Source organism: Hemitrygon akajei, chromosome 18 (assembly GCF_048418815.1).
Source record: "Hemitrygon akajei chromosome 18, sHemAka1.3, whole genome shotgun sequence".
In the NCBI taxonomy this organism is placed as follows: Eukaryota; Metazoa; Chordata; class Chondrichthyes; order Myliobatiformes; family Dasyatidae; genus Hemitrygon; species Hemitrygon akajei.
The window spans coordinates 11,703,699-11,729,892 of record NC_133141.1 but is presented as its reverse complement, the minus strand read 5'-3'; the positions used below and the strand labels follow the sequence as shown (position 1 = coordinate 11,729,892).

At 42.9% G+C, this 26,194-nt stretch overlaps 1 protein-coding gene and 1 long non-coding RNA gene across 3 annotated transcripts in view; one reads left to right on the top strand and one right to left on the bottom strand.

Moving 5' to 3' along the window:
• The window catches only part of LOC140741084 (microtubule-associated protein tau-like), a 78,863-nt gene extending 71,202 nt beyond the window's left edge, over positions 1 to 7,661 (bottom strand). For both annotated transcript variants that reach the window (XM_073070801.1, XM_073070805.1), the window contains exon 1: positions 7,573 to 7,661. The gene's annotated coding sequence lies outside the window, so the exon portion shown is untranslated. The remainder of the gene's footprint in view (positions 1 to 7,572) is intronic.
• LOC140741085 (uncharacterized) lies at positions 764 to 18,939 on the top strand. Its single transcript, XR_012102003.1, has 3 exons — positions 764 to 1,668; positions 5,984 to 6,146; positions 18,743 to 18,939. It is a non-coding gene; the product is annotated as an uncharacterized lncRNA (long non-coding RNA).
• The last annotated feature ends 7,255 nt before the right edge of the window (positions 18,940 to 26,194 follow it).

Here is a 26,194-nt window from a genome sequence, read left to right as displayed (position 1 = left end):
TCTACCTCCTACTGCCATGCCAATGTTGGATCTAATTTGCCATCTACCCAGCATCCTATGATCTCCAGCCTTTTGCAGCAGTCTACCACGCAGGACCATGTCAAAGGCCTTTTTAAAGTCCATATAGACAACATAAATATGCTTTGTTAACTCCTCTAAAAATTAAATCTAGTTTGTGTAGTGGGAATTACGGAAAGCAAAGCAATGCTGACTATCCCTGCCATTCCAAGTGAAGGTGAATCCTGTGCTTGAGATCTTTCTCCAATAATTTCCATGTCACTGATGTAAGACTCGCCAGCCTGTGGTTTCCTGGCTTAACCCTGTTGTTCTTCTTAAATAAGGAGTAACATTTGCTGTCATCCAGTACCTCACCTGTGGCTGATGAACTTACTGAAGTGTCTGTTCCTTGCCTTTGTACACACATCCCAACTGAGGTGCTGTTAACAAAGATCTTTTCTAAGGACAGAGTTGGCAATGGGAATGGCTGTTTCAGGACACAATGTAACTTGCCGAATGAAGTTGACTAAGTGTAACCAGGGCCTCATTGTTGACCTGGAAATTATGCTTGAGAGTTTGGCAAGGCAGCTATGGTGGTATTTTGCTGGAAGTAGGTTAGGACTCAGAAGCACAAGAGGTGCAAAGATCACTGCTGTTTGTTATACCACGAGATTTATGCCTGGTCAGAGATCTTGATCTTCAGCCACACTTTTCCTCAATTGGCCAAAGGCTATGCTGTCAAATTGAAGACGGTGACAGATTTCATCACCGATGTCTGCCTTTGATGGAGGGTGGCTCCTGAGAAATGGGAAGTAGTCACTGTTTATCAGGGTCTCACTGTGAACCTTTCTTATCAGAGGGAAGTCTGGTGCAGCAAGGGAAGACTTGTAGAAGGCCTACGTCTTGTGGATGTTGAGTCCACCGTTGAGCACATTTACCAGGAGCACAGTCACAAGAAAGCCGCATCCATCATTAAGGACCCCGGCCATAAAGGCCATACTCTCTTCTTGCTGCTGCCATCAGGAAGGAGGTACAGGACCCACACCACCAGATTCAGGAGCAGTTATTACTCTTCAATCAACAGTCTCTTGAACCAAAGGGGATAACTTCAATCACCCACCACTGAACTGATTCCACAATCTATGAACTCACTTTTAAGGACTCTCCAACTCATGTTCTCAATATTCATTGCTTATTTATTCACTTACTTTTTGTATTTATGCAGTTTCTTGTCTTTTGCACATTGGTTATTTGTCTCTATTATGTGCATTTTTTCAATGATTCTATTGTGTTTCTTTATATTCACTGCAAATGCCCACAAGAAAATGAATCTCAGGGTTGTACATAGTGACAAGTGCTCTCTGTATGCTGCACTTTGATTACTGAGGTTTGGGTGACTCTGGACAAGCAGTTTCTCATTAGTTCTGAAGATTTGCATTTTTCTTGGAGTTTTCACGTGCTGAAAATTGTGTCTACTCTGCGGAATCCACCCTGTGATACAGGGAGCAGCTCTTCCAGCCACTGGGAGAAGGTGGATGAGGGAGGCTTTGGCAATGACTCTCTCCTGGCAGACAAGGGACCGAAATCTGAGCGAGGATATCATCAGAGACCAGCCACACTGCTTGCAGAAAGTGAGGTGCCACAATAAGAGTAGTCGATAGTGGTAACTAGGTAAGTGATTGGTTTTCTTTCTACCTCTACTGATCAGTCAAGCATTTAAAATTGGGGCATGTTAGTGGATGCAAGGTGGATACTCCTTTAATACACTCATTCAACTATAAAATAACACTATTGAATTACAATGGACGGATGGGAAGTGATAGGTTATGGATGAAACATGTGGGATTTGGTGGACTCCATTTGGTGACAGTCAGTGTTGGGTCAGGGTAAATGAGCTGGAGTCTGAGTTCCAAACACTGTGACTCATCGGGGAGGAGGAGAATTACCAAGATACAGTATTCTAGGACTTTTCAATAGGTCAAACCATAAATGAGGAAATATCTAGGGCACATTTGAAGGGAACTGCAATTATCATGGGAGATTTTAATCAACATTGTAATTGACTGAACCAAACTGATAAGGCTAGAAGAAAAAATCATGGAAAATGTCAGGGATTGCTTCCTAAAAGAGGAACTTATGGAACTTATATGGGAACAGGCTGTTTTAAATTTGGTTTTATGCAATAAGGATGGATTAATAAGCGAATTTGTGGTTAAAGATACAATATGATAGAATTTCAAATGCAGTTTCAGGATTGAATGATCTTTCAAGAATCAATAGATTCTGGCATTGTCCCGGATGATTGGAAAGTTGCAAATGTTACTCTGCTATTTAAGAAGGGTGGGAGGCAGCAGAAAGGAAACTATAGACCTGTGAGCCTGACATCGGTGGTTGGAAAGTTGATGGAATTGATTGTTAGGGATGAGATTACAGAGTACCTGGAGGCACATGACAATATAGATCAAAGCCAGCATGGTTTCCTGAAAGGAAAATCCTGCCTGAATAACCTACTGCAATTTTTGAGGAAATTACAAGCAGGGTAGACAAAGGAGATGCAGTAGACGTGGTGTACTTGGATTTTCAGAAGGCCTTTGACAAGGTGCTGCACATGAGGCTGCTTAGCAAGATAAGAGCCCATGGAATTACAGGGAAGTTACTAGCATGGGTGGAGCATTAGCTGATCGGCAGAAAACAGAGAGTGGGAATAAAGGGATCTTATTCTGGCTGGCTGCCGGTTACCAGTGGAGTTCCACAGGGGTCGGTGTTGGGACCGTTGCTTTTTACAATGTATGTCAATGATTTGGACTATGGGATTAATGGATTTGTGGCTAAGTTTGCCAATGATACAAAGATAGGTGGAGGAACGGGTAGTGTTGAGGAAACAGAGAGCCTGCAGAGAGACTTAGATAATTTAGGGGAATGGGCAAAGAAGTGGCAAATGAAATCCAATGTTGGAAAGTGTATGGTCATGCACTTTGGTGGAAGAAATAAATAGACAGACTATAATTTAGATGGGAAGAGAATTCAAGATGCAGAGATGCAAAGGGACTTGGGAGTCCTTGTGCAGGATACCCTAAAGGTTAACCTCCAGACTGAGTTGGTTGTGAAGAAGACGAATGCAATGATGGCATTCATTTCTAGAGGTATAGAATATAAGAGCAGAGATGTGATGCTGAGGCTCTATAAGGCACTCGTGAGACCACACTTGGAGTATCGTGTGCAGTTTTGTGCTCCTTATTTTGGAAAGGATTTCCTGACATTGGAGAGAGTTCAGAGAAGATTCATGAGAATGATTCCAGGAATGAAAGAGTTACCATATGAGGAATGTCTGGCAGCTGGAGAACTCCCCTGGAGTTCAGGAGAATGAAGGGGGATCTCACAGAAACATTTCAAATGTTAAAAGCCCTGAACAGATATTGCAAAGTTATTTTCCATGGTAGGGGATTCTAGGACAAGAGGGCACAACTTCAGGATTGAAGGACACCCATTTAGAACAGAGATGCAGAGAAATTACTTTAGTCAGAGGGTGGTAAACCTGTGGAATTTGTTGCCACGAGCAGCTGTGGAGGCCAAGTCATTGGGTGCATTTAAGGCAGAGACAGATAGGTTCTTGATTAGCCAGGGCATCAAAGGGTATGGGGAGAAAGCAGGGGAGTGGAGCAGCCCATAATTGAATGGCAGAGCAGACTCGATGGGCTGAATGGCCTACTTCTGCTCCTATATCTTATGAACACTGTCAGCCCATAACCAGAGACTTCAATCTAAATAAGGACAATTCTAACGGTGTGTGGGCTGAGTTGTCTAAGGTGGACTGGGTAGATGGGCCAGTAAAGGGACAACGGCAAGTATTCAAACAGCTGGTCTGTAATGGTCAACAAGAGTTAATCCCAATCATACAGAGAGATTCTATGAAAAAGAGACACAATCTGTAGTTAATAAAGGACCTCAAGAGCAAAGTTACATTGAAAACAAGGGTGTACAAAATGGCATGGGCTGGAGGTAGAGCAGAGGACTGGAAGTTTTTAGGATCCAACAGCAGAAAACCCTCAAAAAAACTTGTTGGGGAGAAAATAAATTTTAAGAGACGAGTTGTATAAAAGCATTTAGTTAGGGGTTCTTTGGGTATATATAAGAAGAGGGTGACTAAGGTAAATGTGGAGAAAAATGCTGGTGAATTAATAACATTAAACAAAAAAAATGACAATTTGCTTTTTACATCAGTTTTCACTGTAGATAATATCCCTAAGATATCAAGCAAGCTAATTTCAACAACGTGATAGAACTTAGGAAAATTACAATTGCAAGCAATAAAGAATTGGAGAAGCTCAGGGTATAGGAGGACAAGTTGTCAGGATGTGATGGATTGCATGCTACATTGGTGCAGAGATAGAAAATTTCATAACTCACTAAACTCTAGGAGCATACCAGAAGATTGGAAAATAGCCATTGTGACTCCCTTGTTCAAAAAATGGGACAAGACAGAAGACAGAATGACTGACCAGTTAGTTTAACTGCCATGCTGGCAAGATGCTAGAGTTAATAATCAAAGATGAAATTCAGGATAATCATTCAGGAAAGCTGAATATAATTCAACCTACTCAACATGGTTTTATGAAAGGTATATCATATTTAACAAATTTGTTTGAATTTTTTGAGGATGTAACAAGGAGCGTTGATAAAGGGAACCTGGAGATGTAGTGCATTTAGAATTCTGAAAGGCATTTGATAAGGTGACACATAAGAGGCTAGTGCATAAATTAAAAGCCCATGTTATTGGAGGAAGTGTGTTAGCATGGATTGAAAATTGGCTGTCTCATAGAAAACAGAGTTAGAATGAATTGGCCCCTTTCAGAACGCAAGGATGTAACTAATAGAGTACCACAGGGGTCAGTTCCGGAGCCACAATTGTTCACTAGTTACACATATGACCTGGAGGAAGGAACACCATGTAAGTTTTCCAAATTTGCTGATGATATGAAGGTAGGTGGAAAGGCATGTTATAATAAGAACACTGTAATTCTGCAGTGGGATATACTGTAGGTAGATAGATTGAGTGGGCAACAGATTGGCGAATGGAGCTTAATATGGAGAAGCAGGAGGTTGAGAAAAGGAATCAAAAAGCATATCATTATTGATCTGGAGAGAGATTGCAAGTATGTGAAGTACAGAGAACATTTTATTTATTTATTTATTTAGTGATACAGCGCAGAACAGGCCATTTGAGCCACGGCGCCTTCAACTCTAGCCTAATCATGAGACAATTTACAGTGACCAGTTAACCAACCCACTGGTACATCTTTGGACTGTGGGAGGAAACTGGAGCACACAGAAGAAACACACACATTCCATGGGGAGGACATACAAACTCCTGACAGAGGACACTGGAGAGGTACCCTTCATATTCACATGCAGAGGTTATGTTGCAATTGTACAAGATATTGGTGAGGCCTCATCTGGAATTATACTTACAGTTTTGGTCCCTTTAGCTAAGAAAAAATAGTAACATTGGAGGAGGTACAAAGGAGATTGACCAGGTCAATTCCTAGGATAAGAGGGTTGCCCTACCAATAGTTAGCATCTGTAGTTTCTTGAAGTTGCGAAGAATGAGAGCTTAATCAAACATATAAAATGTTAAGAGTGCTTGACAGGGTAGATGTTGGGATGTATTCACTAGTGGAAGAATCTTGAGCAAGGAAGTATAACTACAAGATAGGAGTCAGACATTTAAAGCTGTGATATATGGAGATTCCTTCTTGCAGAGGGTGGCGAATCTCTGAATCTCTGAAATTCTCTGGCCCAAGCTGGCTCATCATAAGTGGCTAAAGTGGAGATGGATAAATACTTGATTGAGAAGTCGAGAGGTATGGAGAAATGGCGGAGAAGAAGAAGCCAGCATAGATCGTCCATGGCCATATTAAATGGTGGGGCAGGCTTGAAGGGTCAATGGTCTACTCCTGCTCTGATCTTCTTCTTTTCTATTCTGTAGTTACCACAGTCTGGCTTGTCTCCTTTCTTGAAGATGGTCATAATTATGTCATCCCTGAGGTACCCTGGTATATTTTCCTCTTCCCAAACTTGAATTCCTCAAGGTTCTTCTAGATACCATCTGCTCTGGAGTCTTTTTTCTAAAGTTGTGATACTGGTTACAGGTGAGGAGATCTTGAATCTTTTTTCCAATGGATGGTGACTGCCTCTCTATTCCTGCTGTGTCATCTTTATTCTTGTTCTCAGTGGGGATGAAGTTTGGGGTGTTTGGGCAGTTTATTGGTCCTGACAGCTATGTGCATGTCAAAAGTAATCACCAGGTTGCTGGATGTCCTGTGGTCTCACTCTCTCACTCCCTCCATCTGTTCTTTGGGTCCTGCATTTGGACTTCTACCTTCAGCTACCCATGGAGCTGTTACCCTAGTTGTGAGTTGTCATTGATTTTCCAATCCAAGAGCCCCTAATGATTGTGATTAATTGGACCTGCAATCTCCTGGTTATTCATTCATTCATCCTCTCTCCCCCCCCCCCCCCACAACTCTCCTCTCGCTCCTATACACACACACACACACACACACACACACATATATAAAAACACACACGTGTGTGTGTGTGTGTGTGTGTATATATATATAAAATGTGTGTGTCCCTTACACACACAGACTGTTACTTAAACCGACCCTCACTGTGGGACAGTATCCTGACAGTTAAAGTTCCATTAAATGCTTCACACTGTATAAAATTCCACTGACAGTGCAGTACAGATACAATCACAGCACTGCAGTTCTACAGTCACTGAATCAAACCAGTGTTCAGATCCACAGATACCTGTCCCCCAATGGGGTAAAGTTCTACAAATACTGTCCCCCAAGGGGGTAAAGTTTCACAGATTTTATCCCCCAGTGGGGTAAAGTTCCACAAACACTGTCCCCCAAGGGGGTAAAGTTTCACAGATTTTATCCCCCAGTGGGGTAAAGTTCCACAAACACTGTCCCCCAAGGGGTAAAGTTTCACAGATACTGTCTCCCAGTGGGATACGGTTCCACATGCACCATTCCCCACTGGGGGACAGTTCCACAGACATCACAGAAGAACAAACTCTCACACACAAACATACACTCATCATTTGCATGGACCATCCCTCACTGGGACACAGTTCCACAAGTATGTATTTCTCATCCTCTTACTGTATTAGCTAATTGGGTTTCCATGTATACCTTGTCCATCTGCCATCCTCCAGTTGCTGGGTGCATTCCGTCTATCACAGTTACATAAGCACAGGGGGAGGCTGGTGGGAAGTCCCCAGTATGGTATATATAACCTTATCACTGCTTTGTTGTGGAGTCCTGATCCCACTCACTGTCAGCCCACAGGGCCTTGCCCTTCACCTAACGGGTTCGTGCCCAGTTTACTGCAAGGACGAGGTAGTTTGACCCCCATCTGGTGCACACTTGGCACTGGCTGAGTAGCGACACACTCTGAATCTGGCCTTCTAAGGGAGATGGCTTTATTTGTGCTGCCCACTGCACTGCCCACTTCTGTACAGCTTTAAAAACAAACTGATCTGAGCAAACGGCAGGTAGTACTCACTCTGCAAGATAAGGCTTGGAGAGGGACCCTTGTGGAGAAAGAGCTTTCAGCAGGAGAAGGCCGCACAGTCAGACGGGCGAGGGGCTGGCAGTGCAGGGTATGTGTCAGTGCAGAGCTGTGCCAAGCATTAGATAAGTATCTATTCTTGGCAGGGTTTGATTACAGGGAACAGGCCAGAGCTGCTGTCAGGTTGGATTTCAGGAGCAGAGCTGTGTAAAAACTGTCATGTTAAGGCAGCCAGTGGATAACAGCCCGAGGCAGCAGCAGAGGAATAGAATATGCAGATTTTGCTGCTGAGAGTCTGAAACTGCCCGTAGCTCAGAGCCTGTGTATTCAGAGCCCTGCTGCCAGCCATTGAGGACACCAGGCCACTCTGCTCGGTCCTGAAGATGCTGTTGGGGGTAGTGTACGTAGAGCCACAGGAGCATTGAACATGCTGGCTCACAGCGGAAGCACACAGCTCTTACGAACAGGACCACATAGATGGCACATAAACCAGACAGTCAGGGACCAGGTTACATTACTCACTGGGCTGACCGTTCCTTTTTACATCTAGCTCTGTTCATGAGGAGTTACTGGGCATTCAGTCCTGAAAGTAATAGTGAGCTTTCTTACAGATTGCCGTTTCCCTGATACATTCCCCAGCAGCCAAGTGGGTGACAAGAGTCGTGAAGAAGGCATTTGCTACACTTGAGTTCAGAGGCCAAGTATAAGTCAGGATGTCATGTTGCAGCTGTATAAAAAATTGATTTGACAGCACTTAGAATATTGTATCCAGTTCTGGTCTCCACACTACAAGCAGATGTGGTAGCAGTACAGAGAGTGTAGAAGTAATTTGTCTGGAATAGAGGGCTGTAGTTATTAAGAGAGCTGGATGGACCCCAGGGTGGGAATCCCTGGTTTGGAGGGAAATGGGCCAACTGAGAATAGTGTATATAATAATCTTTGTTGACATGGACCAGTTGGGGCAAAATACCTGTTTCTGAGTTGTATGATTTAATGACTCACAGTGACACTCTTTGTAAGTTTTACAATATGTTGTCATTGAATATTAACCTCTGACAAAATACCCACAGACAGATACTAGTGTAACATTTGTTACCCATGTAACTGGGCTGCTAGTCCTGATATTCTGTGTAATCATTCTAACTTCACTTCTGCTGCTTGTGTTGAACTAGGATATCCCCATTCATCTCCATTCTTCTCAGCAAATTCTCTGCTACCTCTTCAGTGTTTGGCGGACTTACCTTGGTGAAAGAGACACTCTGGTGGTATGTTGCTGCCAGGGTCAGGGATGTCTCTGATCAGGTTCATGACATTCTAAAGGGGGAGGGTGTACAGCTGGAAGTCGTGGTACATATTGGTACCAACGACATAGGTAGGAAAAGGGAGGAAGTCCTGAAAATGGATTATAGGGAGGTAGGCAGAAAGCTGAAAAGCAGGACCTCCAGGGTAGTAATCTCTGGATTGCTGTCTGTGCCATATGTGAGTGAGGGTAAGAATAAGATGATTTGGCAGTTGAATGCATGGCTGAGGAATTGGTGCAGGTGGCAGGGTTTCAGATTTCTGGATCATTGGGATCTCTTCTGGGGAAGGTATGACCTGTACAAAAAGGGCGGGTTGCACCTGAACCTGAGGGAGAACAGTATCCTTGTGGGCAGGTTTGGGAGAGGGTTCAAACAAGTTTGGCAGAAGGTGGGAACCGAAGTGATAGGGCTGAGGATTGGGCTATTGGAATACAAGTAGATTACAGTGTGTAATTCTTATATACATTTCAGGCAGTCCCTTCCTTTGACAGAATAGACTCTATAATCTTATCTTATATTTGGAATAATAAAAATCCTAAACCCTTATTGCAGAAATTAATATGGTTTCAGAAAAGTTGGGAAGAGGATGATAGCACTGACTAGAAAAAGATTGGTGGTATGGCTTTGCCAAATTTTAGAATGTATTATTGGGCAATTAATATTCGATACATTACTTTTTGGATTCATTATTCAGACATACATCAACGTCCTTCATGGTTGGATTTGGAGGAAAACTCGGCGAAGGGGTTCTCTTTGGCCTCTTTACTGGGAGCTCCTCTTCTCTTTTTGTTTTCTAAGATTAGTAGACAAGACCTTAAACCCATTATTAAACATACATTAAGAATTTGGTTTCAGTTTCGTAGATTTTTTGAGTTAAATAATTTTGTTCTTTCTAGTAATATCCATTTCAATTATTTTTTTAAACCATCAATTTTGGATAAGGCCTTTTTAATTTCGAAAACCAAGGGAATAACAACTTTTTCAGATTTGTTTTTAGGGGATTGTTTAATGTCTTTTTCTCAGTTAGTGGATAAATATGCTTTATCTAATGTACACTTTTTTAGGTATTTACAAATTAGGAATTTTTTATGTGGTTTGCTGCCAAATTACCCTTCTGCTTATCTACCTAATATGACAGATGCTCTCTTTCAGCTTAAACCTCTTCAAGAAGGGTTGATAGCTATAATTTATAAACAGTTATTGAAATTACGAATGATATCCAACAATAAAATTAAACGTGCTTGGGAATTGGAATTTCAAGAGTCATTTACAGATAATCAATGGAGTAAAATTTTTCATTTGGATAATAACTCATCTATTTGTGCCTGCCATTCCTTGATACAGTTCAAGGTAGTGCATTGGGCACAAATGTCAAAGGATGAACTAGCACGTATTTTTTCCAACATCAATCCTATTTGTGACAGATGTAATATTGAGGTGGCCACTTTAACTCATATGTTTTGGTCTTGCATAAAGCTAGACAATTTTTGGAGAGATGTTTTTAAAACGTTATCAAAAGTCTTGGATCTGGACCTACAACCTAATTTACTTATGGCAATCTTTAGGATCATCCCATCGGTAGAAGGAAATATTCCTGTTTCCGCTCAACGTATGATAGCCATTTCAACTCTATTGGCTAGGAGAGCCGTTTTACTGAAGTGGAAGGATTCTAATCCACCTACTGTCTTTTATTGGCTTTCTTCCATTATGTCCTGTTTATGTTTAGAGAAAATAAGAAGTCAGACATTTGATACATCCTTTATATTTGAGCAAATCTGGTGACCTTTTATTCAATATTTTCATTTGATTTGATTTATTACTCTTCCGATTATTTTTTTCTAAGTTTTAGATTTGATCAGAAAGTCTTTCTTCTTTTTTTGGCTGTATCCTCAGAATGGACTGCCCAGTCCCTTTTTTTCCCCTTTTCTTGTACAGTATAGTGGGTTTTTTTTCATTTAAAAATTTAGCTTTTTTTTCTCTCCATGAATTGATAAGTGGAGAATTAGCTGTCTTCTTTTTTTATTATATACTACATATTAGTTTAACACTACATATGATTTTAATGTCTATTTCACTTTCTGTTTGTACTGTTATTGATAAATATATTTGAGATAATTCTCTTCTTGTTTGTATATATGCTCTTTTTAAATCAATAAAAAGATTAATAAAGAAAGAAGAAAGATACAGTGTGTAATGACACTGTGAGGAAGGACAGGCAGATAATAGGACAAAATTGCAGTCAGTGAGATGACTTGCAGTGTAAAAAGGGTGATGAATACAGGACTGAAGATGTTATATTAGAATGCACACAGTATATGGAATAAGGTTGATGATCTTGCAGCACAGTTAGACATTGGCAGGTATGACATTGTGGGCATCGCTGAGACATGGCTGAAAGAAGATCATAGTTGAGAGCTTAACATCCAATTGTATTGGAGGGACAGGCAGGTAGACAGAGGGGGTGGCATGGCTCTGTTGGTTAAAAATGAAATCAAATCTTTAGAAGGAGGTGACATAGCATTGGGGGTTGTAGAATCCTTCCTTGTGGGTAGAGTTAGGAAACTGTAAGGGTTCCTTACAGACCCTGGTGGGAGTTACAGTACATATAGGCCTCCAAACAGTAGCCAGGATGTTGGCTACAAATTACAACAGGAGATAGAAAAGGCATGTAAAAAGGGCAATGTTGCGATAGACACGGGTGATTTCAATATGCAAGTAGATTGGTGGAATCAGGTTGGTGTTGGATCCCAAGAGAGGGAATTTGTAGAATGCATTCAGGATGGCCTTTTAGATCAGCTTTTGGTTGAACCCACTTGGGAAACAGCAATTCTGGATTGAGTGTTGTGCAATGAGCCAGATTTGATTAGAGAGCTTAAGATAAAGGACTGACATGTGGCTGTTGTGTTTTACTATTTATTGTTATGTTTATTATTTAGTGTTGCGTTTGTTATGTTATGATTGCACTGCTCCTGGGAAACGCTGTCTCATTCTGCCCTGCAGAGCTGATGTACGGTTAGAATGACAATAAAGTTTTTGAATCTTGAATCTTGATAAGGCAGCGATCATGATATGACAGAATTCACTTTGCAGTTTGAGAAGAAGTTAAAGTCAGATGTATCAGTATTACAGTGAATTACAGAGGCATGAGAGAGGAAATGGCCAAAATTAATTAGAAGGGCACTCTCACAGGGTTGATGGCAGAGCAGGGTGGTGTTTGTGGCGGGAGATTTGGAAGGCACAGTAAGGATACATTCCAAAGGTGAAGGAACATAGAAACACAGAAAAACTTCAGCACGATACAGGCCCTTTGGCCCACAATGTTGTGTCGAACATGTACTTACTTTAGAAATTACCTCGGGTTACCCATAGTCCTCTATTTTTCTAAGCTCCATGTACCTATCCAGGAGTCTTTTAAAAGTAGTATTCTAAATGGAAGATGATGCAACTGTGGCTGACAAGGGAAGTCAAAGACAGCATAAAAGCAAACGTGAAGGCAGATAATATAGCAACAATTATTGGGAAGATAGCAGATTGGAAAGCTTTTAAAAACCAACAGAAGGCAACTAAAAAAACAGAGAGAAAAGATGAAATATGAAAGTAAATTAGCCAATAATATAAAAGAAGATACAAAATGTTTTTCATATATAAAGAGTAAAAGAGAGACAAGAGTGGATATTGGACCGCTGGAAGATGATGCTGGAGAAGTAGTATTGGGGACAAAGAAATGGTGGAGGAACTTAAGAAGTATTTTGCATCAGTCTTCACTGTGGAAGGCACTAGCAGAATGCCAGAAATGCGAGAGTGTCGGGGGCAGAAGTTTGTGTCATTTCAATTACTATGGAGAAGGTGCTTGGGAAACTGGAAGATCTGAAGGTAGATAAGTCACCTGGACCAGACAGTGTACACCCCAGAGTTCTGAAAGAGGTGGCTGAAGAGATTGTGGAGGCATTAATAATGACCTGTCAAGAATCACTAGTTTCTGGAATGGTTCCTGAGGACTGGAAAATTGCAAATGTCACTCCACTCTTTAAAAGGGGAGAGAGGCAGAAGAAAGGAATTTATAGGCCAGTTAACCTGACTTCAGTGGTCGGAAAGATTTTGGAGTCTATTATTAAAGATGGAGTTTCGGGGTACTTGGAGGCACATGATAAAATAGGCTGCAGTCAGCATGGTTTTCTAAAGGAAAGATCTTGCCTTACAAATCTGTTGGAATTCTTTGTGGGAATAAGAAGCAGGATAGACAAAGTAGAGTCAGTGGATGTTGTTCATTCAGATTTTCATTAGGCCTTTGACAAGGTGCCGCACATGAGGCTGCTAAATAAAATAGGAGCCTGTGGTATTACGAGAGAGGTAGGAGACTGGATAGAAGATTGGCTGACTAGCAGGAGGCAAAGAGTGCGAATAAAGGGGGCCTTTTCTGCTTGGCTAGCAGTGACAAGTGATGTGCTGCAGGGGTTGATGTTGGGACCACGTCTTTTCATGATGTATGTCAATGATTTGAATGAAGGAATTGATGGCTTTGTGGTCATGTTTGTGGATGATACAAAGATAGGTGGAAGGTCAGGTAGTGCTGAGGAAGCAGAGAGGCTACAGAAGGACTCAGATGGATTAGGAGAATGGGCAAAGAAATGACAAATGGAGTATAGTGTATGGAATTGTACAGTTATGCACTTTGGCAGAAAGAATAAAGGTGTAGACTATTTTGTAACTGGTGAGAAAATTCAAAATTCAGAGGTGCAGGTTTTCTTAAAGGTTAATTTGCAAGCTGAGTTGGTGGTAAGGAATGCAAATGCAATGTTAATATTCATTTTGAGAGGAATAAAATACAAAAGCAAGGATATACTCCCCATATGTTAATCCTTTCATTCCTGGGATCATTCTCATGAACTTCCCATTGCATCAAAGGTTATGGGGAGAAGGCAGGAGAATGGGGTTGAGAAGGATAATAAATTAGCCATGATGGGATGGCAGAGCAGAGTCGATGGGCCAAATGGCCTAATTCTGCTCTTAGGTCGTATGGTCTTATGAAGTATTTTCAAACACCTTTTCCTACTCATGGTTTATATCCCATTGTTCACATGTATGTCTAAATACCACTTAAATGTTGCTAACATATCTACTTCCATCACCTCCCTTGGCAGTATGTGTTGTGGAGAACGGGTGAACCAACGCAGGACACCGACACGGAGGTAGAGTAATCTGAAGAGTGTTTATTAATGGTTGCAGGGAAGGCAGGAGAGTGAGGATTAGGCTGAGGAAAGCAGAGGAGTGAGCGAGGCTTGACCAGGGTCGAACCCGGGTCGCTGTGATGAGAGTGTGGCGTTTAACCACTGAGCCAGCGGAGAGTGTAGGCGGGTGGCGGGACGAGGCAGAGCAGGGATGCAGACAAGGGTGTGAGTGTGGCTGGAGGAGAACGGCGGGCAGGAGGGTGAACGGGAAGGCAGGCGGCATGCGATGCTCCTGTTAACATGGAGAGACAGAGTTAACACAGGCAAACAACAGCGCGGAAACAAATCTTAGAATACACAATCCTAAATGGCCTAGAACGTGAACTGCCACACTGGCTGAAGCAACGATCTGGCGGTGAGTGGATGGAAAGCCGGGGTATTTATGCTGCAGGTTCGATGAGGTTCAGGTGCGCTGCAATCAGGAAGCCCGGGAGAACCAAAGGAATGCCACGCCCATCGTGCCAACACACACACACACACACACGCGAGCAAGAGAAACACGGGGAAAAGGGAATTAGGAGAACATGAGGAATAAACGGCCGGGACCGTGACAATATGTTCTAGTTGCCTAGTGCTCTGCGTAATAAACCTCTTAAACTCCACCATCACCTCTGGTTTTTGACATATCCATCCCAGGAAGAGACTGACTATCTACTGCTTTTATCCCACCTAAAATTTTATAAACTTCTATCGGGTCTCTCCTTACTGTCTGTATAACTTCTCCTCTCTCACCCAGGTAACATCCCCTTAAAATCCTGCCAGGACAGGAGGAAGAAATGGCTACAGTAGTAGCATTTAGACAGGCAGATGTGGATGTGGTTCTCTTCTATCTGTAGTCACTGCAGACTACTGCCCATAGATAGCTTTTCCTATCATCTGTTGTCTACCACCTGATAAACATCATTCTTTACCACCTGATAGACGAAAGAGACAGGTCAGAAGATGAATACCACTGTAGTGGCAATTATTGGTCTTGGCCTGAAACTTCAACTGTTTATTCCTTTCCATAGATGCTGCCTGACCAGCTGAGTTCCTCCAGCATTTTGTGTTGCTTAGGTACTCAAATAGCTGTTCACAATACTGAGCAGGAGTTTATCCTAATTAGAAAGGGGTTCCATGAGAAAGAGGCACTATCTCTGGTTAATAAGGGAGGCCAGAGATAATGGTAAATTGAAAAGCAGAGTAAGCAAAATGGCAGGGGCTGGTGGTTGAGCAGAGGACTGGATCCAGCAACAAAAGATTGACAAGTTCATAAGAAGGGAAAAGAATGATTTTTAGAGAAATGTTGTATCTATTATTAATGCTTTTTGAGATAGTGATTTAGATGCATATCATATTTTTTTACTGAGTTAAGTATTGTATGTAATTAGTTTTGCTACAACAAGTGTATGGGACATTGGAAAAAAAGTTGAATTTCCCCATGGGGATGAATAAAGTATCTATCTATCTAATACAAACAGGATGAAAATTTATGGATGTATAGATAGGAAGAAGGTGATTAAGGTAGGTGTGGGACCTGCAGAGAATGTCATAGGGTGGGTGTTGGGAACGGACCCAAATGCAAGACACAGACACTGAAGTACTCGGGAGAGGACTAGGTGTATCAAGAAAGCAAGGGAAGTGGGGAAGAAATGACACTGGACAAAACACAGGCCCTGGACAAGACTAGGAGACAGGGCATGAGCTAGCACTAGAGTAGGAAAGTGGGACCTGGACGAGGAACTAGGAACCATGGACAAGGACTCCGAGCCAGAGACTGGACAGGGACCCAGAACCTGGGTCTTGACTCGGGCTCGGACTCCGGATCCAGGTCAGGACTGGACATGGGGGTAGGACGCGGGGCTCCAGGGCAGGACGAGGACTTGAAGCTCAGACTTGGTTTTGATCGAGGGAGAGCAGGAACGCAGAGCCTAGGCCGAGGGAGAGCAAAGCAGAAGTGGGGAGAGGCATAGCTGGACACAGACTCTAGCCCTGATTGAGACCAGGACTCAGGGCCTAGGCTACGACTTGGACTTGGTCATGGACTGGAACCTCCTCGGAGCCTTGGACACAGACTGGAACCTCCTCGGAGCCTTGGACTTGAGCACAGGAACACAGAACTCAGAGCCAGGACCTCTTCTTGGGAACAGGACGTAGGGCCGGGGCTTTACACAGAGACAGGACCCCTCCTTGGGGACAGGACATAGGGCCGGGACTCGTACATGGACACTAAACACAGGGTCACAAAGAGACAGTACCAAGTTCAACAATAGATAGTTCCTTCTGTTGGCATGGCAAGGCTCCGGTCTCACTCCTGTGGCTGAACTTGACGGTGATCCTTTAACATCTGCCAGACGATGCTGAGGATGTTCTACGAGTCTGTGTTGGCCAGTGCTATCATGTTTGCTGTTGTGTGCTGGGGCAGCAGGCTGAGGGTAGCAGACACCAACAGAATCAGCAAACTCATTTGTAAAGCCAGTGATGTTGTGGGGGTGGAACTGGACTCTCTGATGGTGGTGTCTGAAAAGTGGATGCTGTCCAAGTTGCATGCCATCTTGGACAATGACTCCCATCCACTCCATAATGTACTGGTTAGGCACAGGAGTACATTCAGCCAGAGACTCATTCCACCGAGATGTAACACTGAGCATCATAGGAAGTCATTCCTGCCTGTGGCCATCAAACTTTACAACTTCTCCCTCGGAGTGTCAGACACTCTGAGCCAATAGGCTGGTCCTGGACTTATTTCCACTTGGAATAATTTACTTATTATTATTTATGGTTTTATATCGCTATATTTCTTCACTATTCTTGGTTAGTGCGGCTGTAACGAAACCCAATTTCCCTCGGGATCAATAAAGTATGTCTGTCTGTCTGTCTGGTACAGGCGAGGATGCAGGCATGGGTAGCCAGCAAGGCTTCAGAGGGAAGGAAGGGAACAGTCCAGCCTCAGGGTAACAGCAAAGACAGCCTGACTTACCCCACAGGACAGGATACCAACAAGACAAACCAGCAACCACACTTGAACCCAGGGCCACTTATATTCCAGCCCCAGTATGAGAATCAGGTGCCTGTGATTAAGCCCAACTGAAACAATGGACAGCCAGAAGACCCGGAGTCCAGAGTCCATGGACCGGACCGTGACAAAGAATGAGGCTGGTGAATTAATAGCAGGGAACAGAGACATGCAGAATTATTAAATCAATTTTTTTGCATTAGTCTTCACCATGGAGGACACTGCACATATCTCCAATGTAACAGATGGGCTTGTTTTAAATAACAGGGAGCAACTTGCAGAAGTCCCAATCACAAGCAGGGACAGTGCTCACTGCTGAGGATGTCCTTATACTCCCTGCTCATTCTGTGTCACCACTGAGCCTCTTTTTCTGAGTGGTCACTGAGGTGATGCCAGCTCTGCTTTAAATCGAGCAGTAACTTCTGGTTGCTCTGTCTGCAGTTACTTTCAACTCCAAATAATTGCCCTTCTCAACACTTCCTCAGTATACATATATTGCCTTTAAGGTTGAGTTGGGGTGTTGCAGGAGCTGGAGGGCTTGTGTCAGGAGAGACTGTTTTCCCTGGAGTGAAGGAGACTGAGGGGTGACCTTACAGAGGCTTATAAAATCACAAGGTGCATGAAAGAAGTGGATGGTGACCATCTTTTTTGAAGGATTGCAGAGTCTAAAACTGGAGGCATAGCTTCAGGTTTGTTGGGTGCTCGGGTAGATTTAAAGGGAACCTGAGGGCAAGTTTTTCCAGAGAGTGATGGGTATATGGAACAAGCTTCCAGAGGTGGCTACAGTTATGGTGTTTAAAGGATATTTACACAAGTACATGGATAGGGCAGGTTTAGAGGCATATGGGTCAAATGTAGGGACTAGCTTAGATGGGGCATCCTGGTCGGCATGGACTAGTTGGGCTGAAGTTTCTGTTTTCGTGCTGGACTCCAAGCATCATCTTCTCTATGGTGGCCTGAAGGGCGATGGATTTTCACCTGGGTAGATTGGAGTATGACTGTAACTTCCATGTGAACCATTGCTAAGTGGGGAGTTAACTGCGAGTGCAATCTGGAACTAGTTGATCTTGGTGAAGGCAGTGTCTTGGCTAAACCTGGGTGACGGTGTCTGCTCAGCCTGGAATCCCACACGGCCCAATACTTCCAGCAATGGGAACGTACTGATGCACTCTCACACTGTAATCCATACCACGAGCTCCTGTCCAGTGAGGTCTCCACAAACAGGTCTGAGCCGACAGAATATTCATCCATCAGTTGTATTGTATCCTGCTGCTCTATTTTGTATTCTATTAGCTCTGTTGCCCTTTCTTTCAGTTTAGTGTTCTGCACCTATCTTGTCCAAATTTGTTATTATTTTTTTTCCTTTGATTTTGTACTTGCACAGTTTGTTGTCTTTTGCACACTGGTTGTCCACCCTGTTGGTGTGGTCTTTCATTGATTCTATTAAGGTTATTAAATTTATTGAGTATGCCCACAAGAAAAATGAATTTCAGGGTTGTATATGGTGACATATGTAATTAGATAATAAATTTATTTTGAACTTTGTTCTTTCTAATCATTCTTATGTACTTATGATGCTATTCATTACAACAGTATAGAAGCATGGTTACTGTATTGAGAACTTTGTGTGTATTTTACAGCCTTTGGACATGAACGCAAGGACTTTGGTATAAACAGAAGTTGTTGAATGTCCGAGACCGTATATCGAAGGCTGTTGAAGTGTCAGGCAGCGCAGTGCATTTAAAGACCCACAGGGTGGCGCAGTGGTGCAGTAAGAAAGAGACAAAATAGTAAGTATCTGGGCTATCAACAAGCAAAGAAAATAGATCATAGTGCGATAAAGGGAAATCTTTCGACAGAATTTGCACCAAGGCTGAAGAAAATCTGCAGATAGAGCTCAATAGTAAAAATATAACAAAGATAATAAACACTTTTGCTATACTTATATTAATGTATTCTTTTGGCATAATATCTTGGTCTGAAACTGATCTGGAAAATTTATGAAAACACTATGCACAGTCAAATACATTTAAATTAATACTACCTAGGACAGGAGAAGGAAGAGGAATAACAGACATAAAAAAATTTACACGACAGTCAGATAAAACTTATAAGGATATATTTTCATTAATGAAAACATGATTTTGATTCAGCACTATTCAAGCATATGCAATTCTGATAAGTAGACACCATGAAACTTAATGAAAACACTGCACAGTAAAATGAAGACATTATCACTATACTTCCAGGGCACCTAGGTGCGACTCAGGTAGCAGTGGTACTCTCAATGGATGCGATTAAGTATTCCCGTTTCAGCCTGATACAGCTAAAAAGCACAACTGCTTCCAAGGTCAGTGCAGTCAACAAAGATGCCTTAATGCGTTTAAACGAACTATCGCTGCTTAAAACCGACGGAAACAACACAGTCTGTGGTCGGAAGCGCCCGCGGAGGACACCTCGGAAGAAACGCAGGTGTAGATCGGGGTCACAAGTGCGTTTAAGGAAACGGGGTTTCAAACTCCCTATACTGACTATCTTGTTGGCGAACTTGCAGTCTCTCGTGAATAAAATCGATGATCTCAGAGCTAGGGTGCTAGATCAGAGGGACATTAGGACCGCGTGGGTCCCTTGTTTCACAGAATCTTAGTTAACCCCTTCCGTACCAGATGCAGCGCTTCAGATCGACAGGTTTACTGTACACTGTCAGCATAGATCTATAGAGTCTCTCAGAAGCAGAGGTGGAGGAGAATGCCTCATGATCAACTCTTCTTGGTGCACAAATCTATCAGTGCTGTCCTAATTCTGCTCACCAGACCTGGAATATCTAGCAGTAAAGCGCTGTACTTTTTACCTACCACGGGAGTTCTCCGGGGTCATTTTGGTAGCAGTTTACATTCCACCTCAGGCCAATGTCAAGCAGGCTTTAGATCTGAGCAACAGCTCACCCTAACGCCCTCACCATTGTTTTGGGAGATTTTAACCAGGCCAGTCTGAAAAATTCACTAAGCAACTACCATCAACAGATCACTTGCAATACCAGAGGAGACAACACACTGGCCCATTGCTACACCACCATCAAGAATACCTACTGTGCTATTCCATGCCCTCACTTCGGGAAGTCTGATCACCTGGCTGTACTTCTACTCCCTGAGTCTAGGCAGAGACTGAAGTCTGCAGCACCAGTAGTGAAGACCAAGAAGGTATGGACAAGGGAAGCACAGGAGTGCCTACAGGACTGCTTTGAATCAGTGGGCTGGACTGTATTCCGGGATTCATCTTCAAACCTGGATGAGTATGCTGCAGTTGTTACCGACTTCATTAAAACCTGTGTGGATGAGTGTGTGCCTCCGAAAACTTGCTGCACATTCCCAAACCAAACGCCGTGGATGAACCAGGAGGTACGTCGTCTGCTGAAGGCTAGATCTGTGGCATTCAAGTCTGGCGACCCAGGCCTATACAATAAAACCAGGTATGACTTGCAGAGGGCTATTTCAAGAGTGAAAAGACAATTTTGAGCGAGGTTGGAGGTGACATCGGATGCACGGCAACTCTGGCAGGGTTTGCAAGACATGACTTCCTATGAAGCAAACCCAATAGCATGAATGGCAGCGATGCTTCACTACCAGATGAACTCAATGTCTTCTATGCCCACTTTGAAAGGGAGAATACAACTACAGCTGGGAAGATCCCTGCTGCACCTGATGACCCTGTGATCTCCGTCTCAGAGGCCGATATTAGGCTGTCTTTAAAGAGAGTGAACCCTCACAAGGTGGAAGGTCCTGATGGAGTACCGGGTAAGGCTCTGAAAACCTGTGCCAACCAACTAGCGGGAGTACTCAAGGACATTTTCAACCTCTCACTACTACAGGTGGAAGTTCTCACTTGCTTCAAAAAGGCAACAATTATACCAGAGCCTAAGAATAATAATATGGGCTGCCTTAATGACTATTGCCCAGTAGCACTCACATTGACAGTGATGAAATGCTTTGAGAGGTTGGTCATGACTAGACTGAACTCTGCATTGCAATTTGCCTATTGTCACAATAAGTCAACAGCAGACGCAATCTCAATGGCTCTCCACACGGCTTTAGACCACCTGGACAACACAAATACCTATGTCAGGATGCTGTTCATCGACTATAATTCAATATTTAATACCATCATTCCCACAATCCTGATTGAGAAGTTGCTGAACCTGGGCCTTTGTACCTCCCTTGCAATTGGATCCTCGACTTCCTAACCGGAAGACCACAATCTGTGTGGATTGGTGATAACATATTCTCCTTGCTGACGATCAACACTGGCACACTTCAGGGGCGTGTGCTTAGCCCACTGCTCTACTCTCTATATACACATGGTTGTGTGGCTAGGCATAGCTCAAATACCATCTATAAATTTGCTGACCATACAACCATTGTTGATAGAATCTCAGGTGGTGACGAGAGGACGTACAGGAGTGAGATATGCCAACTAGTGGAGTGGTGCCGCAGCAACAACCTGGCACTCAATGTCCGTAAGACGAAAGAGCTGATTGTGGACTTCAGGAAGGGTAAGACGAAGGAACACATACCAATCCTCATAGAGGGATCAGAAGTGGAGAGAGTGAGCAGTTTCAAGTTCCTGGGTGTCAAGGTCTCTGAGGATCTAACCTGGTCCCAACATATCGATGCAATTAAAGAAGACAAGACAGTGGCTCTACTTCATTAGGAGTTTGAAGAGATTTGGCATGTCAACAAATACACACAAAAACTTCTATAGTTGTACTGTGGACAGCATTCTGACAGGCTGCATCACTGTCTGGTATGGAGGGGCTACTGCAGAGGACTTGCAGAGGGTTGTAAATTTAGTCAGCTCTATCTTGGGTACTAGCCTACAAAGTACCCAGGACATCTTCAGGCAGCGGTGTCTCAGAAAGGTAGTGTCCATTATTAAGGACCTCCGGCACCCAGGGCATGCCCTTTTCTCACTGTTACCATCAGGTAGGAGGTACAGAAGCCTGAAGGCACACACTCAGTGATTCAGGAACAACTTCTTCCCCTCTGCCATCCGATTCCTAAATGGACATTGAAACTTTGGACACTACCTCACTTTTTAAAATATATACAGTATTTCTGTTTTGCACTTAAAAAAAATCTATTCAATATACATAATTGATTTACTTCTTTATTTATTTTAAAAAAAAATTTATTTATTTTTTCTCTGCTAGATTATGTATTGCATTGAACTGCTGCTGCTAAGTTAACAAATTTCACACCACATGCTGGTGATAATAAACCTGATTCTATTGAAGGAAAAGTTAATCAATGGAAGAGCACAACCCTCTATGGAAGACATACCCACGATCTGAGCAAGCTAGATGTCAACAAGGAAGTGTTGAGTGTCTGGCTTGGAGTTGGAGACCTCTTCCCAGAAACAGGGGTTCCAGGTAGTTGGTCAAAAAATGGTCAAAAATACATAACAAAAGACCAGCAAATTCAAGATGATAAATGCAGAAAATGCCAAGAGAAACCATAAATAATCCAACACACTACAGGACCCTGCAGCAGTTTAACTCAATCTGATCACAAAGTACATTGCAGATGCCGGTGTCAAAGCAACACGTAGAACACACTGGAGGAACTCAGCAGGTTGGGCAGCATCCGTGGAAACGAACTGTCAATGTTTTGGGCCGAGACCCTTTGTCAGGACTCAATCTGATTTCTTCCACAGACCCAATCAAGTGGCAAATGTCATTCACCAAAATCTTGCTTTAAAATACAACTCATAAAAGATACCAAACCTTGCTATAAATACAAGCCTGATCCAGTTTTAGAGTCAGAGTCCTACAAGTTAAGTTACAACCAATCCTTTACTACAGATAGGACAATCCATATTAACAGTCCAGATATAATATTTCAGGATAAACAACTTACTTAATAGACATAGCCAATCCAAACATGCATAACTTACAGAAATCAATAAATGAAAAACACCAGAAATATGCTGAATTAAAAGAGGAAATTGAAAGACTATGGAACATGAAGAGGGTATATATTGTCCCAACAGTAATATCTACAACTGGTATCATCCCAAACTCACTACACAATAGCATTACACAATTAGGGCTACACAGTAATATCTATGTAAATCTTCAGAAAGCCAAAATACTAAACACCACTAGAATAGTTTGAAAGTTCCTAGCAACTGAGAAATGAGTGTGCTTGGCTATACAGTACCCGTATCTCAGGTTTATCAGCTTGAGCGGAGAAAAAAAATAAAAGTACAACAATGATAAATAACTAACCAAATATCAAGAACATTGAATGAACAGTCCTTGAAAGTGGGTGCTTAAGATGTGGGAACAGTTCAGTGATGGGATGAGTGAAGTTATCCCCTTTGATTCAAGAACCTGATGGTTGAGGGGCATTAACTGTTCCTGAACCTGGTGGTGTGGGTCCTGGGGCTCCTGTACCTTCTTACTGATGGCAGCAGTGAGAAAAGAGCATGATCTGGGTGGTGAGGGTCCCTGATGATGGAGGCTGCTTCATGTAGATGTGCTCAGTGGTGGAGAGAGCTTCACCCATGATGGACTGGGCCATATCCACTACATTTTGTAGGATTTTCTGTTCAAGGGCATTGGTTTTTCCATACCAGGCTGTGATGCAGCCAGTCAGTATACTTTCTACCACACATCTGTAGAAGTTCGTCAAAGTCTTAGAGGTCATGCCAAATCTTCACAAATCCTAAGGAAGTAGAGGTGCTGCCGTGCTTTCTTTGTAATTGCACTTGTGTGCTGGGCCCAGAACAGATCCTCAGAAATTATAACACCGAGGAATTTAAAGTTGCCAACCTCTCCACCTCTGATCCACCAATGAGGACTGCCCTAGGGACCTCTGGTTTCCCTCTCCTGAAGTCAATAATCAGCATCTTGGTCATGCTGACATTGAGTGCATGTTGTTGTTGTGGTACCACTCAGCCAGAACAGTTACTAAAAGTAGAACAAGAAAGTAAACTAGTCCTGCTGTTGGTAGGAATGAACGTATGAATGAATGCATGACTGTACATTAGACTTCTGAATGTTATGTGACTTTGTTCGTATGTGGGGTGTCCTGGGGATGCACGGACGGATGGACGGACATCTTACATTCCAAGAGTTGCCTCATACACTATATAAATACTGGACTTTCATATAAATAGTGGAATTATATACCTATTGTGACCCCCTTACATACAGTATTCTCTTGCACACACGGTGGCACTTAACACACACACTAGCTTTTTCCAATCTCATAGTGTCCTCATATAATAACAAACCAAGCTTGTTAACTTGTTCAGACAGAAACATAACAATGGTGGAGAAGCTATTGGAGAGGATTCTTAAGGACAGGATTTATGAACATTTGGAAAACAATGGCCCAATTAGGGATAGTTACCATGGCTTTGTACCTTACTAACTTGATTGAATCTTTCAAGGAGGTGAAAGAGTGGTGTCGCAACAACAACCTTGCACTCAATGTCAGTAAGACCAAGGAATTGATTGTGGACCTCAGAAAGGGGAAGTCAGGGAGGTTAAGACCTTGACAGCTGATCCGCTGACCTGTTCTCTCCCGCCACACTTCAGTCAGCAACACTGGCATAGAATCAGTCCGTCCTGAGGGCCACAAAGCCCCGTAATTCCAAAGGCATGCTTGTCTTCTAAGCCACACCCTTGGAATATCAAAAAATGGCCAGTCGGTGAGCCCCGGGAGCTGGAACCATTGCAATAAAGACCCACAGTTTGAATGCAACTGCAGGTAAAGGGCACTGACAGAACCCCATCTACCTTGAAAAGGAAAAAAAAAGAGACACTGAAGGTAGAAATTAAGCAGTTTCTACAGATGAGCTCGAAGTAGTTGCTCTCCAGTGCCCTCATAGCTCCTCAGCTTCCTATGCCCCAACGAAAACAGTCCCAGCCTATACTGTCTTTCCTTATAAGTAAAGCCCTCCAGTCTTGGTAATATCCTCATGAATCTTTATACTTTATACTATTGTGTCTTTACCTCTGTTCTTCTGTGAATGCCTGCAAGAAAATGGATCTTGGGGTTGTATATGGTAATATATGCATACTTTAATAATAAATTTGCTTTGAACTTTGAATCTTTTCTGCATCCTATCTAACTTAGTCACATTCTTCCAATAGTATGGTGACCAGAACTGCACACATACTCCAGGTGCGGTCTCACCACAGATGTAACACTAACTTGTCACACAGCAGATGAATGCTTTAGCTCTGAAAATAAAATTGGTAATCGGTTTATATTTGTCTCAAGTACCAAGATATAGTGAAAAGCTTTTGTCTGCATGCCATCCAGATTGTTCCATACTTTAATACATTGAGATAGAACCAAAAATCCCCCCACAGCAAGCAGAATGTGGTGTTATAGTTACACAGAAAGTGCAGTGCAGGTGAAGAAAGGCAAGAGGAGCAGACTGCACTATGCGAAACGCAAACATTGTGAAAACGACCTGTTAGACTGGGGGTTCCCAAGCTGAGGTCCTTGGACCTTTGATTAATGATGGGGGATAAAATATAGGAGCAGAATTAGGCCACTTGGCCCATCAAGTCTGCTCCACCATTCCATCATGGCTGGTCCAATTTTCCTCTCAGCCACAAACTCCTGCCTTCTCCCTGTATCCCTTCATGCCCATGGCTTAAAACCCGTGTGAGAGGGAGAGCAGCTGTGGGACAGAGCATGCTGTCCACACAAGGTGGCAGTGTGGATTAAAGCATCACATTCACACTGTCCTTCGGTAACACCGCCAAACTAGATAAGGTAATCATGTGTGGTAACATTTCCAATGTGTCTCAGGTGACGATTATTTCCCCAGAGTATCATCACCTTAAAGATCAGACGTCTGTTCACTGTGGTGCCTGTATTCCTGGTCTACACACTGTCAGTGAGCCTGACACTCAGTCCTGTTGCTGGGTTCGAGTAGCAAAGTGATCTCAACAAAAAAGTCAGACAACACTGGAACTCTGACGTACCCACTGCCAGTATGGTCAGTGCAATCTAGTGTGGAAAACATTCTATCTGGCTGCATCACCATCTGGTTTGGGGATAGAAGCAAGCTGC